The sequence below is a fragment of the Pseudopodoces humilis genome, chromosome 3 (assembly GCF_049639895.1).
Source record: "Pseudopodoces humilis isolate 2021_Gansu_Grassland_sample_001 chromosome 3, ASM4963989v1, whole genome shotgun sequence".
Lineage (NCBI taxonomy): Eukaryota > Metazoa > Chordata > Aves > Passeriformes > Paridae > Pseudopodoces > Pseudopodoces humilis.
The window spans coordinates 84,881,252-84,899,634 of NC_142202.1; the positions used below are offsets into that span (position 1 = coordinate 84,881,252).

The 18,383-nt window shown below is 40.5% G+C and overlaps 1 long non-coding RNA gene across 1 annotated transcript in view; it reads left to right on the plus strand.

The window, feature by feature from the left end:
• The window catches only part of LOC106629159 (uncharacterized), a 63,095-nt gene that overhangs the window by 41,075 nt on the left and 3,637 nt on the right, over nt 1-18,383 (plus strand). The window contains exons 4-6 of the long non-coding RNA XR_001332320.2: nt 3,259-3,349; nt 5,563-5,667; nt 6,384-6,487. This is a non-coding gene — a long non-coding RNA (uncharacterized LOC106629159). The remainder of the gene's footprint in view (nt 1-3,258; nt 3,350-5,562; nt 5,668-6,383; nt 6,488-18,383) is intronic.

Consider the following 18,383-nt stretch of genomic DNA (forward strand, 5'->3'; position numbering starts at 1 on the left):
TTCAATTAAATAGAATGCAAAAGCTGAAGTTTCTGTTACTCTTGTGATGATTTTGGTTCTTGAAAGCTCTGGGTTCCATCCAAGACCTACTTAGCTACAGTTAAGCTGTTGTTTCCTTGTTTTTGACCTTTGGTTTTAAGGATGTTAGAATGAATTAAATGAAAATATGCTTTTCTATCAAACACTTTATAGAATAAGCAAACTTCAGCTAAGCAGTGCAGTCTATAACTACAAAGCTGAGGACTTGCTTATTTTAAATAGTGTAATATGATAGCTAAATTATACCTTATTTAACTCTTCAAAAAGGAGAAAAGAGTGAGGCTGTATTGCATAAGCCTTGTGTTTGCAATGCTGACTTTACAAGAATATCCAGTTTTGTTCCTCCTTAAGTTAATAGGGGATTTATGGTTTGCTGCCTTGGTGCTGTTGTTAAACTGTTAAAATAATACTGCAGGGAGCTGGGCTCTAATCCTGATTTTGGACAGACTCTGCTTTCTCCATTGTGAAAAGATGACACTTCCTCTGTAAAGGCAGAACCCCACGTTGTTCATCAGTCTCAATTGCAATAAAGTATGCTTTGTAAAATCATGCCATCGCAAGCTGGTTTGTCTCATTGTGTTCCAGCCTTTCCTGTGATTTAGATTGCTTTGCCTGCTTGTATTGCTGGGGAGCAGAAAGGATGTTACAGACCTACTGCAGGGTTATTGTAAAGGCTGCTGAGAACTCCTCCTTGTGTTTCTGTCCTCCTGTGGATGAGAAGAGGGCATACAGAACTCCTAGTGGTTTTAAGTGTGTGCTTGTAGGGCAGTCACAGTTAGTACAGGTGTACCTGGCCAGCTGAGGGGGTGAGATCTGCCCAGTTATGGCACCATGGAAATTGTCTCCAAGCTGTCCTCACCCTGCTTTGAGACTCTGGGTATATTTTTAGCTATGGGAGTGTCCAGCTGACCTTGTTTCATTATTCAGTTTATGAGAAATTGGGTATTGTCACCAACCAAAGATTTCTGGGCTTTTCATCATTTGAAGGCTGCATTTCTCTAGCTGTTTCTGTATAGCCTAGAGCATCTGCTGGCTCAGGTGTTCTGAAAAAGTCCTGCTAAAATAACTCAGCTCTGATGGGCAAAGAATAGGTTGATGTTGACAAATGAAATAATTTCAGGATCTATGAAATTTGTTCTGTAGCTTGGCTACAAATAGATGGCTCTGTATAGCTATGAGCTTTGTAAATAGTTGAACTTTGTGCAACTTGCCTAACTTGCAAAGTTGTTGAAGGACGTCAGGATGCCACCAGATTTTATGCTTAGTTCACAAAGTACAGATGAAACATGCAGAGTGGTAATTTTTTTTCTTGTATGCGACCATACTCACAGCATAGATATTAATGGAGCTGCTAATTAAGATCTTGCTGCTTGACTGTGCTCAGTTTAATGTGAAGTATTTAAAAGATGTGTAGACGTGGCACTTGGAGACATGGTTTAGTAGTGGAATTGGCAGGGTTAGGTTTATGGTTGGACTTGATGAAGACCTTTCTAAGCTAAATAATTCAATGATCCTAGGACTCTAATTGATTAAAAGCTACAATATGCTTTGTGCCTGCATGAAAGAGCAGATCAAATCTAAATTGAAATAGATCATGTTTTACTGCCTTGGGGTAATTGTGTGTAGCATAAAGCTTTTAAATTAGAAGTGACAAACCCAGTAGTCTCGGTTGCCACTCAGAGTAGGTGTGTGTCATAGTGTATAGATTTGCAAAAGTAGGAGGGACCAAACTTGCCTGTTCTTCACAGAAGTCCTGACATTCATGAAAAGTCCCACAGCTCCTCAGGTCCATGGCTTGAAGCCTGTCATGTTGACTCCTGGAGACTCTGGCCCTTCAGATCCCAGGAAAGGGATTCTCCAGAGAGTATTTATTACCTGCTTTCCCTGTTGAAAGTGAGAACTATGAGGTGCCTTTGTGATTAGCCTTGCTGAAGTTTTCATGCTCTTTTTAAAAAGTCTTAGCAGGTAACCAGAGGGGAGCTTGGTGACTCTGTACCTTTAGAGACAAGCTCTACTGCTAAGACAGATCTATTTTCTGGTACTTGCAGTGGCAAATCTTATTCCAACAGGGCCTTTTCACCTATACTCAAAGGTTTTTCCTCTCCTGCAGAGGTAGAGGAGTGTGTTAGCCCAAATACTCTTTAGTGAGGCTTTGCTGTCCTTTAGTTTGGAGATTCGGTTAGAGCTATGTGAACTTGCCACATCACATGGCTTGTAATAGGAGAGGAGCAGGGCTAAAACACAGAGAACAAAAGTAGCTGGATTGAGAATACCTGGTACGATTTTTTATGAATTGCTGAGCTTTTCTGAGTGGGGGAAAAATAAAATTCTCAAAAATTAGGAGTATTAAAGACAAATCGATGTCTGAACTGTGAGATCAGGAAACTCGAGAGATAAACTGAATGAAAAGTTTTCCCTTAAGGTCCTCATGGAATTTCCAAAGACAAATCTAAACGGAGAACAGCATGGATTTACATCTTTGTCTACAGGAACAGAATAATTATTTGCAGCCAGAAAAGAAACTCCAGGTTCTTGGCAGAAAAATAAAGAGGTCTGGCTCAGAGACTTGAACAGAGTTGATTTAAAGTCTTTCAGGGGCAAGTGTAAGATTTTTATATGTACAGTAGAACAAATTTGTGAAAATGCAGAGGTGGGAGATGAAAAACGTTGCTTCATACTTGAAAATACAAATACGTGGACTTTGTTTATTTCTGCATGCTCAAATGTAGTATGCTAAATACACTGTTTACAGTAAGCAAGGTAATTACCTTTAAAGGAATGTAATATATTGCCACTTCCGATTGCAGTCTTCAACTTAAAAACAAGACTTATTTTGAGTATTTTAACAAAAATGCCATTTCTATTTCACACTTCAGTCTGCAATGACAGGAGAGGTAGATGATGCTATCATCTCCCAGTTTGAGCAATCTGAAAAATATATGTGAATTTTAGGTGCAAGAAAGTTCACAATTATTTCTTGATTGCTGTGGGAAGTAGTTCTGGGTTTTGGGTTGTTGGGTGGGTTTTTTATGCTTTGGTTTTGTGTTTGGGTGAATGTTTTATGTTTTTTTCCTTTTTTAGTAGCTCATGTTGTTCTTTTGATCTGTTTGATATTGCTGGAATCATTTAAAGCAGCATTAGGCTGGTTTTACTCCCTTTCTCTCTCTCTCTCTCTCTCTCTCTCTCTCTCTCTCTCATCTGTGTTTGTGCCTAGGGAAGCAGGAAGAGTAAGGATTTGCTTCTGTCCATTTGAGTGAAGATTCCTGTGCTTTGCAGAGATTTTTGGTGAGGCCTTTGCAGGCTTTTGTGGGTGAGTACTAAACCAGCAATTAGTTCTGCAGTGTGTGAGAGAGTGAGTCACGGACCGTGTTCTCTGAGGCTTGTACAGAGCAAGATTCACTAAGGCAGCAGTAGTAGACTGAGCTCTGCTCCCTCAAAGCCTTCCCCTCCGATACCCCTGCTCAACTTTAAAGAAACAGGACTGTCCAGATTAATTTCTCTTCAGATTAACCAGAAAGATGGAAAAATGCATATGGCTGTCACCAGTAGGGATAGTTCACATGGCTTAGCAATCTAAGGCTTTTTAGTTGTCTGCTTTTCTAAAGAGAATTTGAACTGAGACTTCAAAAGGTGAGCAGGGGAGAAAGCTTCACTTTTTCAAGCAAGGACATTGGCTTTTTTGTGGCCTGGCTCTGGGGACCTGCCTATACATGGGCTTATTTTGAACAGCTCTCCACCATGTCTGTGTGACTAGAACAGGGGCTTTGAAATACAGTTTCATATTTGTATAATCCATTGTATTTGAAATGCACTCTGCTTTAATACTAACAGACTTTAAGCAGAGACAAGTTCTTGACAGTTTGTTGAAAACAAAGTCTTTTTGTGGAAATATTTTATACTTTTAAAGGATTTTTTAGAAATGTGTTTGGATGCAGACTGGTTTGTGTGTGAACAGAGAGGGCAGACCTGCAGCACAGGCACTGGGGCTCAGGTGGGATGTGGGAGATTGAAATGCACGTCTCTTACTTGATTCAAAAATGAAAGCAAGTCTTGAAATCAAATACTGTACTTGTACACGATGAAGTCCTTGACATTCATCCTGCTTGAGAGTATGTTTTTCAAATTAAGTCATCCTAATTTTTCATTTCTTTAAATATAGAAGCATCCAGTTACATTTGGGATACAATATTTATGTAGGAAAGGAAGGCTGAGGAAAGAGTTAATCAAGGGCTGGTCATGCACAAAGAAACCAGGCATTTTTCTAAAGGCCAAACGGTAGGACTTGATCCTTGCTGATGCTGACAGACATGTGGAGGTCAACATTCAGCAGATGGGGCTCCACCCTTCTGATAATCTGCCTTTAAACTTCGTCCTCCTCCAGAGTAGTATTTTGGAGGTAGTTCTGTAAGGTTCATCTAGTGCTGTGGGATAGGGCAGGAGCTGTGTCCCTGCTGGTCCCCAGGGAGGCTGATGCAAAGGGACCAGAGGCAAAGAGAACAGAGAGAAAATAAGTCTGTGAGGACAGAGCAGAAAATAAGTTTAATAACATGGATCTATGTTTGGGGATTTTTTTTTTGATTTTTTTTTTTGTCACTGTGAACTGCAGGACTGACAGAGGCAGGGCCTGCCCCTGCTGCCTCTGGAATGTTAAAAAGTAATAATAAAAAAACAGTCTTCAGTGCTGCTGCTGATTTGGTAGGACACAAATTTGCTACTCTCCCTCAGCACTGTTCTCCATTCGGTTGAAAATCATCTTTTTCCTTGGAATTGAAAGAAATAAAATAGTTTCCTCAATCCTCTGTGGGACCTATTGTCTACAGTCAGGTACAGTCAGCCAGCCTCCTCTGCCATTGCCCAGCTACCACACAACCTTCGTCTGCCAAGGGACTCATCCTTTGGCTCAAATACATGAGGTAACTCCTCATACTGCCTTGAGGAAAAACCAGCAGTAATTGGAAGTAATGATCTAGTAATAAAGGTCAAATTTTAATGATTGGGGACATGGCCTAGGTTAATAACTCCTGTTTTCTGTTTCAGGAGAAGAAACGTTATTTACTTCAAGGTGAATGCTGTACTCTGCTTTGTCCCCTTGCTTGTTTAGGATTTAGGCAATAGATAGTTAAGGCAGTCTGATTTTTTTTCCCTTCTTTTCAGCTAGCTTGTCTGTGAATTATAGCAGATCTGGCCTATTTTTGGAGGGGTTTGAGGCAGAGATGCTTACAACAGCTTGCAGAAAGGACAAGACTTGCTTTTGTAAAATTCTCCTTAATGTGCCAGCATCTGTGTAATTCAGTGTTTCTGTTATTTGGTCCATGGGTTTCAGAAACTTCTTTTTTGCCAGTTGTCTCCCCATTTCTGGAGGTAGGGAGAGGTAAGACCTTCCAACCTGGTGAAAGATTGAAAACAAACCTTGATTGTTTTCAGGTGAAACTCCAGCTGCAAGCTGCACAGCCAACAGAGGCTAGCAACAGTCACACCATACATCTTGCTAGCTCTTTTCAATTTATTTTTGTCACCCCACAGGTGCTACCTTTTCCATCCCACTACAGTCTGGAAAAATTCTTTGATGAAAGACAACAAAGTACAAGATGATAGCATTATACCATCTGAGATGGCTTTCAAAGAATGGTATGAGACTCCAAATAATTCCTTTGGTGCAGGAAAGAGAAATGTTTTATTTGAGGAAAAGTAGAAGACAGCTCTTAAGCCTGGAGCTTTCAGTGACTATTTTCACCTTGCTGAAATTCAAGATAACTTTTTCTATAAAAATTTCTATATATTAAAATAAATAATAAAGATAAAGACAGAGTGCTGGGGGGGGGGTCTGTGGATGGCTTCACTTTTTATCCTTCTCATAAGTAAAGGTCAGGACTGTTACATTAGAAGAAGGTGCAATGTGCTGGCTTGTCTATCAGTGCAGTCAGTATTTCATTCATCTGCTTAGGCTTTCTGTCTGCAACCAGCTCAGTTGAGCAGTGTGGTTGTGTTGATTTCTGCCTGCAACACAGAGGGTTTCACTGGACAGAGACTATGCTATTTAAAGTCAAATCATCTTTATTATTTGAATGGGGGCAGAGGGGAGGAATGCAGAAATGCAATTCTGTGTGTGTCTGCTAGCACACAACTTCTGTGGCAGCCATTGGGAAAGCACATTTGTCTCAGGCTTAGCACCCTGGTCTTAGTGTGTCTTACAACACAAGTACTGATTTTATATTTTTTTTAATTGTAATTCGTGATTGTGGTAGCATTTTTGTTTGTTTAGTTGGGGGGTTTGGGGGGAGTGGTAGGTTTCTTGTTTGTTTGTTTGTTTTTGTAATTTCTCTAATGAAGCTTCATTTGCGCAGGATCAAACTTTTCTGGTGAGTGCTGCACTTTAGGCCTTCACACCTGAGAGTGGACTTACTGAGGGAGTGACCAGCTCTGCTTTCACTGTGAGCTTGGAACATGTGTAAGTAAGAGGGCTGTTAGAAATCAGAAGATTGGCCTTGTGCTATGTTAAGGCAACTGTAGGGCCAATAAAATGAGCATTCACAAGTCAAGAAAATCTGGAATTGCAAAATGCTTGCTGTATCAACCCAGACACAGCTTGGCAGTAATTGCTGTAGCATATCTAAATTAAGCAATGAGGCTTCTGTGGTAGCAACTGCTATGAAAGACTTTGCAATGTACATGAGCTCTTCCAAGACCCAAATGCACTTTTACATTCAAGGGGGAGTTGTCAGCATTGAGATCCTCACAAACAAGCCACTGAGGCCCTAAATCAGCAAAATACTTTTAAGCATATCCTTAAGCACTTTGTTGTTGATGAGGGGAGACATAAGCTCTTAATTATTTGTGCTGAACCAGGGAGATGGGAGGCTCCTTGAGTATCTTCTAAAACACTTAAACACTAGCTATGCCCTGAAATGCAGAGCCTGAAATGCTGCTGCCTTACCCTCTCAAGCTGCACTTGTCCTCTCTGAATATGCTCACTAACCTTCAAGTAACTTGCCTTGCATCTGATTCTTTGTGGGAATTTTGCCTATCCTAAGTATTTTTCAGTTTAGAGGAACAGGCATAATGCTTTATTCAGCTTTAACTGGAGCACTTTTGATAACTGTCCATCTTATTCAAATACTGCTGAGCATGGGAGTATTAAATAATCTGAAAGACAAATGGAGGATGAAGCCAGGAGGGAACCGACTTTGTCTTTTATTTTGCATCTATATCAAAACCAGCTATTGGTAGATACTTCATCTCTATCAGCACAGCTAGCATTTTGGAGTTCACCACAGGAAGCAGAAAAAGGGAGAAAAGAACTCCCCATCCCCTCCCCAAAGCAGCAGGCAGCTGCAGCTGTTTTCAAGGAGACGGTTTGTGTCAGCAGATCTTATACAGCTATGCTCAAAAAGTTTGTGTCAGCAACCATAAAAGCTGGCCCATCAGCATTTCTGTTTTATTCCATACACAAAATGCATATTACTGAACAATTATGCCAAAGGCAGGGAATATTTCTTGATAGCACAACTTGGAAGTATCATCTCCCTGTGAGAGCAATCATGTCACGTGCCACAGAAGTCTGTGTGGATTTAGATGTAAATTCTTGTTGCAGGTCCTTGCTGAAAGACTGTGTTGAGAGCCAAGTCATTTGGTGTTACATCTTGTCCAAGGTAGTCTTGGCCTGATCCAAAGTTCAGGGAAAGTAGTGAATTGCTTGTAATTCTAAAAAGCTTCTTCGAGCTCCCCAAAAGCATATTAATTATAAAGGAAACTTAGTGATGTTTAGACTCCATAGTCTTCAGAGAATACATAAAACACACTGTGATTTTGGTGTGCAGTTCAATCTAGCTGGTAGAGTAGAAAGGAGAACTAGGATGAATTTTGAATAAAAATTGATTTACTGCTTTAATATATGTTTACTGCTCTAGTTCAGCCACCATTTAATTGTGTTTTGGTTGTCTCCATTAAAAAGATGTTTTAATTCCTCTTTTGTCAAAAGTCACCATTCAAAACATTTATTTATTTCACAGTTCAAAACATTTGGTTCAGAAGTTTGGTGGAGGAACAGAATTGGGTTTTAATTTCACTTTTTATTGAATGAACCCTGTTTTTCTCTCCTGTGAATAGGCAACAACTTGCTGTACAGTTCTCATCTCTGCTTATGAAAAGTGCAAATTCTATAAGAAACAAACCAAAGAAACTCAAGCAAAACATCATGCTTATAGTTAAGGAAGTAGAAGGGAAGCATGAAAATCCAGAGACACTCATTGATTATTTCCTATATGGATAGGAAATATTCTATCCATATACAGGAGCTTGACTAATTAATTGCATGAGTCTCAAAGTCTGATTTCTGATAATACAAACCACTTTGGACATGGGGACTCTGGTGATCCAAATCAGTGTGGAAATCACTGTGATGCTGAGATCTGCCTTACCTACTTGTTGGCTGTTTCGTCCAGTCTGCTGCTGGAGGTAACTGCTGCCAATGCCTAAGCCAGCACAACAGATTTTATGTGACACCCACTTCTTTTAAGCAGCCTTGAGAGTATTTAAGATAGATCTGGATACCTGTGCAAGGCAATGAAGGGAATGCAAGGATTAGGTGTGCTCAGAAGTTTGCAACTAGGCCACTGGGGCCAGATGATAATATCCAGTTGGGAGGGGGTGTGTGTGTCACTATAACAACTTTAAAAATAAGAAACAATATTACAAACCCCAAAATGAAACAAAACAAGCAAAGCCCACCAAAAAAACCCCCACCGTCAACAGGAACAGCTAAGTCTGTTGAAAAGTCTTCTTGACTGCAGCTGAAGCCAGATTGTCTATGTAAGAGCTAGCATAAATTTTAACAAAACAATAATAAAGGATGAAAGGTACAAGAAACGTTTTCCTGGAGTTGCAGTTTCTTTCTTCCTTTCTCTTTCTTTCTTTCTTTCTCTTTTCCTCTGAAATCAAGAGACTCTCAGAAAGAGAAAAAAAATCAGTTCATTGAGTATGCAGTATTTTCTGTTTTCTCTGTGGACTTTCTAGTAATACGGTATTCAGGCAAAACAAATAAATGAATACAACATATTTTACTGTGTTGTGTTTATGAGACAATGACCCAATTATTAATTTGTAGCCATATAAGCAGGCACAATCTCAGAAAATGAAAACAAATGCCCTGAGGACTAACTGTGGGCATTTCTGAATAAGCTAAATAGTTCCAATATTGTGCCATCTTCAACATCTCCCCACCACTTAGGGGCTGAGTTGATAGTCATGTCCAGTGATGATTTGTTTTCTCTAAACCCCCTCTACAGCAGTACCTTAATGGCTCTGACGTGCAGGATACTACCTGCCTTCTGTCATGTAGGTTCAGAATTGGCACTGGCCAAGAACATTTGTAGGTACCAGACAGTGTCTCCATTACATTCCTCGTCTGACTTCACCTTCCTGCAGGTTGTCTAGAAGCTAGGATGCCTTCTCCCCATTGGCTAATGGTGTCCATGAAGTGAGTGAAACTAGAGGAGAAAAGCTCTTGAGAATTTTTAATCTTGTAACATTTTGACAAATATTCAAATAACATTAGTGACTCATGAAAAGATAAGGGACACCAACTGTTTCTCTTTGAGAAACCTCTCTAACTGCCTAGGAGAGAGGAAAGTAAGGAGGTCAAGCTGATTCACTTGAAAAGCAGTCAGTTTCCTCTCTGTCCAGCCAACCTTAGTGTCTTCAAAAATACTTTTGCCAAATACAGAGCTTAAATTCTTTTTTGTTTTTTTTTGTTTCAGCTTCAGCCCTTGACACTACTGCAGCTAATCCCAGTGAAAATATTTCTCTTCCTTTCAATCATTTTTCTTCCTGTGAATATTTATATAGCTATTTAGCTCTTTGCTTTAATTATTTTCCCTTTAGGCCATTTAGTTCTTGTTATCTTACTTTCAAATTGTATTTTTAAATAACAAAAGCAGTGTTGAATATAGTTTAAATCAGACAACATAATACATCTGAGATTTCACAATAATTTCAAAATTAGGCTTTAGAAGACAGTAGTGTCCATTTTACTAAGACCAGCAATACAATGTTATTAATTAGCCCCTTGTCAGAGATTTTTGAACATTTGAAATAATAAGGTCTTTTAAAAGTGATTTACTGTGTGTTACTGGCACATAAAAGTCTATTGTCAGACTTTACATTAATTCTCCATCCTATTTTAATACTAATTACAATGACTACTTGAGTGTTTAATTTTTAAATACTGAATTAATTTTTCTTGTGCTTGTTAGAACACTGTGAAATAACTTGGAAATGTTTGTGACATTTGATGTTTGATTTCATAATGTCTGATGGAAGGTATTGCATGTTTCCTCACATCCTGCTCTGGCAATGTTAATGCTGTTCATTCTTTAGCAAGAATGGGACTGGGAAGAAGTCCAGACTTATCTGTTCCTGAGGGAACTGGAGGATCCAGGGGATTATGAGATTCAGAGATTCTTAACTCCTAAAGCATTTGTTTGAATTGCTAGTAACTTAGAAGGTTAATATACTAAATATATTTGTAAAGCCTCTTACATAAAATTTGTATACTAAATGGATGCAGGACTTGAAAGAATACTAAGTTTGCTGACAGTATGGAATTAGGAGCAACTGTTGCCTTAGATATAGAGAAGCCCTGGTCAACTACCATGTGAAGTTTCAACATCTGCTATTGGGCTGGGGCAACCCTGGATGTGCCTTTGTGCTGGGGAACAAGCTGCTGGAGAGCAGGGAAAGGGACTTGGGTTTCCTGGTCGATGGCAAGTTGAACATGAGCCAGCAGTGCCCTGGAAGCCAGGAGGGCCAACCCTGCCTTGAGGGGCATCAGGCCCAGCAAGGCCAGCCGGGCAAGGGAGGGGATTGTCCTGCTCTGCTCCGCTCTGGGGCAGCCTCACCTCCAGTGCTGGGGGCAGTTTTGGGTGCCACAGTGTAAGAAAGGCATTAAACCATTAGAGAGTGTCCAAAGGAGGGCACAAAGATGGGGAAGGGCCTTGAGGGGAAGCTGCATGAGGAGCAGCTGAGGGCACCAGGTCTGTTCAGCCCGGAGGAGGCTGAGGGGAGACCTCACTGCAGTTACAGCTTCCTTGTGAGGGGAAGAGGAGGGGCAGGCACTGAGCTCTTCTCTCTGGTGACAGTGACAGGACCAAGGGAATGGCCTGAAGTTTTGTCAGGAGAGGTGTAGGTTGGATATTAGAAAAATATTCTTCTCCCAGAGGATGGTTGGGCACAGGAACTGGCTATCCAGGCAAGTGATCACGGCATCGAGCCTGACAGAGTTCAAGAAGATTGTGTTTGGACAATGCTTTAGGCCACAGGGTGTCACTCTTGGGGCTGTCCTGTGCAGGGCCAGGAGTTGAACTCCCATGATCCTTGTGGGTCTATTCCAACTTAGGATATTCTATAACTATGAAATGGTATCCTGCAGTTTTTCAGTGGATATTCTCTCCTGATAAAGTTATATAGAAGTTAACAAAGATGTAACAACTGGAATTTGGCAGAAATTATCTCTTAGCTCAATAATGCCTATTTGATTTGTTCACTATGATATTTACATACAATATTGCTAAGTCATTACCTGGCAGTGTATATAGATCTTCTGTTCAGCTCAGATTTGTAGATACTCTCTTGAAATTAAAAGTGGAAGTGATGAAGATTAAAGGTTTATCGCTGCTTCCTTACTAAGATCTTGACTACCCCTGGTTAAAACTTCTGAGTGCACTTTGAGGCAGAGTTGAGACACCAGCAACATGACTAAAAAATATTCTAAAGATGGATCTTTTGAATGTTTTGACCAATAATTTGAGTTTTGCAAACTCATGCCTTTAGCTCCAAGCACTGGATATTTTAAAGCAGGCTCATAATGGGTGATGGAAGTTTAACTTTTTCAGGTGATAGTCTAAACACATTGCCAATACACCTGGTTTAATTTACTAAGCAAGTAAGCAATAAAATTAGGTCTACAGAAGTATATAAAACCAGGGTTACTTAGATTTACTGACAATAGATGTATGATGAGTATTATTAACAGGCAATTTATGCTGTCTTTCTAATAACTCTCTGCTAAAATATGTATTTCAGGCAGTTCTGTCAGCTTTATTCTTTTTAATTTTGGTCTAAAGATTTTTATCTGATGTGATTGTTTCCTTTGGGAATTCTAGGATGCATAAATTTCTCAGGATGAGAGAGTTTCTGTGATTCATATTTCTTGGGCTCTTTTGGCTGAGATAAAACTCCTTATCAGTGTCTGTAGTGTTGTTTTTTACTCTGAATTCTTCTCTTACATCTTCAGTTTGGTTTAAAACTACTTATAGCATAGAAAGTTTCGTTTCTGTATGAGTGCAGGAGGTCTCTGTACTGGATGGATATAGGAAGCCTTATTCTTTTCATAGGTGGAAAGAAACAGGGTTTTAATTTCCATAATTTTTTTTCTATTACAGCTAAGTTCAGCTTGTGATTATGTTGAAAGAAGCCAGAAACTAATTCTTCTGGGAAAACTTCTTGTCCTAAAACTAAATGTATATTGTTTTATCTAACTTTTCAAATGCAAGTGATTTAAGCCTCATGTCTTTAAGTATTAAAACTGTGTTCATCCTACCCATGACAAAGATGTGTCTTGCTTGTCCAGCACAAGCAAATACAGCCCCTGATCTGTCTGGCTTTTTGCTTCTGGTTCAAAAGGGCACTGGTATCTCATGACTTCTGTGTCACACTGATCAACCTGTGTAGATGCAACTACACATAAGACTGCCTCTAGTATCTAGAAAGATGTTATAGAAGAAAAAAATAGAAGACTAACTTTTACTCTTTTTTGGATATAGGTGGATGAAAGTTGATACAGATTCTGATTTAATTTCTTCTAAATTACTGTGACTTTCCAGTACTAGCCTACAGAAGCAACAAGAATCTCTGGCTGGGCTCAGTTCAGATCCTCATGCACAGTGTTTTACTACAAATCCTGCCTAGCCTCCAGCTGCTGCTCCAGAAGATTCTGTTAAATCCTGTGTGCTGCCTACCAGCCTTGTCTGGGTGTTCTGGTTACAATGGTGTCTACTGTGGATCAAGCTGAATCAATCTCCAGAGTCTATTGACCGTGCCTGCCTTGACTTCTCAGGTAGTTCACAGCCCCAGCTCTCAGGTAGACATAATTAGGTGTCCAATGCTAGCCAAGATTCCCTTGTTCTGTCCTCCTGGTTCCTAGTTACTGTTCCAAAAAGACACTGGTCTCGCAGAAGTCTCATGTCATTTGCAAGCCCTGTCTGGACTCCTGAGTGTCTCAGAAGTAGTAGATACTTTTTGATCTAGAGGCTGGTGTCAAAGCAGAGGGCTCTGCTTTGTTACCAAACAACCACAGCTGTCCTGTTGTACTTTTGAAGAGGCTCCTAGAGATGAACTAGTAGCAGCCTGTTCCACCTTCAGGAAATTGTATGTAGTAAGGGATGGAATTAATTTCACCTAACTTAACAGATCAAACACTTAGCTAGTCTACAGAAAGAGTCTAGACAACTAGCTTGGTAATATAAAAAGGGTTTTGTGATGAAGAGATGCCTGAGCCAAGGGAGATGATGGTGCCTAATTCTTCCTCATGGCTGAAGAGCAAACCTGAGTGGCTAATTTGAGCTGCAGCCATGGAGTGTACACCTACATGGTCTGCTAATGAAACAGTGATTAGACTGCAGGTGTGCACTAAGGCACAGCCAGACACAAGAACAGCCCAGAAACTCAAGTGTCCAGAGTGCTTTGTTGCTATGCTGGGGACTGCACCACAGCAAGTGTCCAGGCACCGCCTGTGGGACAGCAGGGCAGAGGAGGTGAAGCAGACCCTGCTCCTGGTCGTTTAGGGGACTCCTAGAGGGTAGAGAGGTAAGGCTTTAAAACATTTCCATTGAAGATATGAAGGTAGCTCACCAGGTCTGAGTCCATGCCTATATGCTATAGATATATATATAGGAATCTGCTATATGAGTAGGGCTACAGCCCACTAAATTATCCCCACCCTCTCTCAAACACCCATTTATGAGCTTGATGACTACATGAAGACATTTTAAGTGAAATTCAGTGTGGACTAGTTGCTTAAACATTTACCAGTTTCTTAGGGTGGGCCGTGGCATATGCTAAGTTCCACATTGTTGCTTCTACACTACAGTAGTATTTATGCACATTATCCTAAATAAGGAAACTTTTCTAGAATGGTTGCCTTAAGTCTACAGTGCAGACATAGTTCCTTTTCAGGAAATTACCAGTAGGTCTTGAGCAATCCTTGCAATGCTCAGAGGCAAATGAAGATGCTTGAAGACATTTCCTCCCTGTAGCAGGCAAAAGTTAGCTGAGGAAAATCCTGTGCTGCTGGCCCTAGGCTGCCTAACCAAGTGTGCAAGATTGTTGTCTATGAGTACGCTGCTAACTTCATAGTTGTGTGATGATCTAAAAACTGACTCCTTTTTTGTTCTCTTTGTCATCCTGTCATCCTACTATAGATCTATATATATACCCACCCATGCATAGCCACACAGTTATATATGCAAACACACTGTAATGGGGAACATGGGTGGCTGTTCTCATAGTTCTATTTGGAAAGCTAAAACTAGGCTTTTGATGTTAAAAATGGTATGCAGTGCCCAGAGCAGTGGTTCAGCTTTGCCTCCTCTCCCTGTTTGCTGGGTAACCATAGCTACTGCACTTGCCTTAGCAAGAACAGATTTGTGGGAGATTCCTTCTTGCAGAATTACTGATGTAATTACAAATACCAGCAGAAAGCTTCTGCAATGGAAGTCCAGTCTCTTCTACTGCTTCAGCCTGTTTCCTGGCATACCTGCTCAAGCCATGAGCAAAACCCGCCCCTGGTTTGCTCAATTGCAAACCTGTCACCCCTTTAACTGATTTTGGTTGACAGGAGCAGCTGACACCACCCTGCTCTAAAGAAAATAGCTAGTAGTTCTGCTTCTGCTGAGTATGTTGATGTTTAGCCATAAATCCTAATAGATTGATTATCCTGGATTGTTTTCACCAGCTACTGGAGACGCAAGCGTTAAAAAAGTACAAGCCCCTTCATAAAAAGCATGGAAAGATTTCAGGTCTCCTGCAGAGAAGGCAAGCCAGGGGGGAGAATAAATCATCACAGGCACTGTGGTACTGATGATTTGTATTCTTGTAGCACCTATTCCTTAGTCCTCAACTGACACAAAATAAAAGGTATTCCCCTGCCCCAAATGATGGATAATCTTGGCACAACAGAAGGAAAATAGCAGATGGGTATAGATGCATCAGGGAATACAGTCAGCCTGGTCAGGATAATGCCAGCCTTAGCTTAGCAACTGTCTAACTTTAGTTGAATTATTGAGGCTTTATGACTTTGGAACATTTCAATACAAAGACGCAATGCAAACACTGTCATTATGCTGTCATAAAAAAAAAAATTAAAAAAATACTGTTTTGTAACATTTCTGATGTGTAAGGAAAGGTTAGATTTCCTTTATTCTTTTAGTGATACTTATTTGCAGTGTGGTTCCCGTGTGAATGTTGCCAGACACCTGAGCTCAGGCAACTGAATCATAGCCCTTTTCCCTGCTAACACTGGAGACATCTGATCAGAGCCTGAAAACATGGTGTACAATTTGGGTGACCTCAAGTGTTGGTGTAAGACTAGCAGCTGAAAAAATGGCTTAGTGTTGGAGGGATGCTCAGCCTAGGTACATGTGAAGCTAACATCACACTGGGGACAAAGAACTTGATATGGGAGTGGAGGAAAGCTAATTTTCACTAGCTGGGCTGAGTAGGCAGAGATCCTACACAGCACATTCTCAATTAAATTCTTTAGGTTACCATTTACCCGAACAGCTTGTCAGTGCAGTGTTCTTGTTTTGAATGCCTTGTCAGGTATGTCACATCAAACTGAATGCTGTCTTTGCACCCAGTGACTCAGCTTTGCAGGGAATAGGTACAGTGGGAGCTACCCCTCAGGGGGCAGTGCTGTAGGCATCTCTGTGTCCTGTGCTGCTGTCAGCCTGGGTGCAAACCTCCTGCCTCAGCAGCAGGCAAACCCACCTGCATCTGGAGAAGTAGGGGTCAGCATTACTGCCAGACTCTGTGCCCTCAAGGCAGGCTCTGGTACTGATGTGCAATTCATGTGCTGCAGGGGAATAGCCTTGGACAGGATGGGTGATGGTATTTCACAGACCTCTGCCTGATAGGAACCCAAGGTAAACCCTGTGGCTAGGAAGCCAAGTGATCCATACCTGAGTCCTGCACCATCTGCTTGCAGCCCACCTAAGTGAAGGCACATTGTTTTCTCAGCATTACCCATCTCATCCACCCTCCCATGCTCTTTATGTTCAATTTTCACATCAGTTGGTTGCATTTCATCTTAGTTTTGAGCAGTTTTGCAAGTGAACAGTACTGCCATATGCTATGTGACTTGCAGCAGTACCTATATGAACTGAGATCCCAAATGTATCACTCAAAGTAAGGGAAGTAGCTTGCCATGGCTTTGTACAGGGACATGGAACAATAAGTCCTTGATTGGAACCTCTGGATGTTAGTTTAGTGCAAGCAATGAGTGGTTCATTTACAAGGAGAGGGGGAGTGATGCTGCTCTTATGAAAAGTAGACATAAAGAAGGATGTAACTTTTATTCACAGCTGAACCTGTATGATTTTTCTAAATTGTTATATCCGTTTATTTTCTTTTTTTATCTGTCACCACTCTTTGGCAAAGTAAACGCTTTCAGTAAAAAAAATCCTTGGTTATTTTAATGAATACTGCCTTTGCAAATGAATAGGAAGAGTTAGAGAATGAAGAAGCAGTATTGCTCCAGTGTGTGAAGATGTATTATATGCAGAGATACCCATGGAGGACCAGAACTGTCTCTCTTACCATGCAGAGAAAATACAAGAGTATTAATGTCTGATTATATGTGAGAAAATTCTGAATACTTTGGAACAAAAAACACAAAGATTGATTTTGAATTTTAGGTTTTAAAGAATATTTGTTATTAAGAGATATATTGCGTTGTGTCCCTTTAGTCTTGTACAGAGTATGCAAAAATTAAATTTTTGTGGTTCCATGTAGAATGTTACATTTAGCATTTCTGGTGTTTTTATGCTATGTCACAAAAGCAGTGCAACAAAGTTTCAGTTTTATATTTATAAAGTTGGAGTCCTACAGTTTTTTCCTTGATATGCCTGCTTTACAGAGCAAACCATTAATGAGGTAGCCTTGTTCCAATATACTTCGGAAAGGTTGTATTGTTCAGGTTTTTGGTTTTTCGAGTTTTTTTGTTTGGTTGAGTTTATTTTGGAGGGGGGGGGTTGGTTGGTTGTTTTGGGAGTTTTTTGTGTTTGCATGTTTTGTTGTGGTTTTGGCTTTTTTAAAGTAAAAGATATTTTGATCCTTTAGAAGCAGCTTTGCTAGAATTTAACTCAGAGTAGCCCACTCAGGAAAACTCAATTTTAACATGTACTTGGATTAAACTATGAAGGATTGAAAGAGTTTAATTACCTTTTTAAAAAACCCCACACCAGTGTAACTATGGAAACATGCCAAATCAATTTTTAAAAATCAGAATTATTAGAATCATTTTAGTTGGAAAAGGCCTCTAAGATTATAGAATCCAACCATTAACCCAGCACTGCCAAATCCACCACTAAACCATGCCCCTCAATGCCACATCTGTACATCTTTTAAACACCTCCTGGGACAGTGACTCAGCCACTTCCTTGGCCAGCCTGTTTTGATGCCTGAAAGAACAAAGTATGCTAAATATGAATTTTTTTCCTCCCGAGAACAAAAGTGTCTGTTTGTTAACATGAAGAATAAAGGGTTTTGTAACTTCCCCAGAAGCATTCAAATGGATTGCATGAGAAAGACCTTAAAGGTGGTGAAGCAATGAAGGCACTCATAGATGTCATGTAAAGCAATTCTTGTAATGATCACTTGGAGCAGTAGCTGGGATGAAGTTCATTCTGAGCACTTCACGTGGCACCGTGTTTTGGATTTGTGGCCAAGGCTGTGTTGGTGACACTTCAGTGGGTCATTGATCAGCAGTGCTTGCCCAGCCTGAAGGTTTGCTTTTTCCCACTCTGTCCACCAGTGAGGAGGTGGGGGACACAGCTAGGACAGCTGACAAAAATTGGCCAGAGGGGTGTTCCACACCATATAGTGTCTTGCTTAGTAATAAAAAGTGGGGTAGAGGAGGAAGAAAGGATGGGGTGGCTTCCTAAGTGGCCACTGTTCAGAGACTGGCTGGGCGTCAGTCTACCTACAGGCAGGTTGTGACAGACTAACTTTCTCTGGTTGATGTAGGGTTTTTTGTTTTTTTCATTACCTTTTAAACAATCTTTATCTCAGCC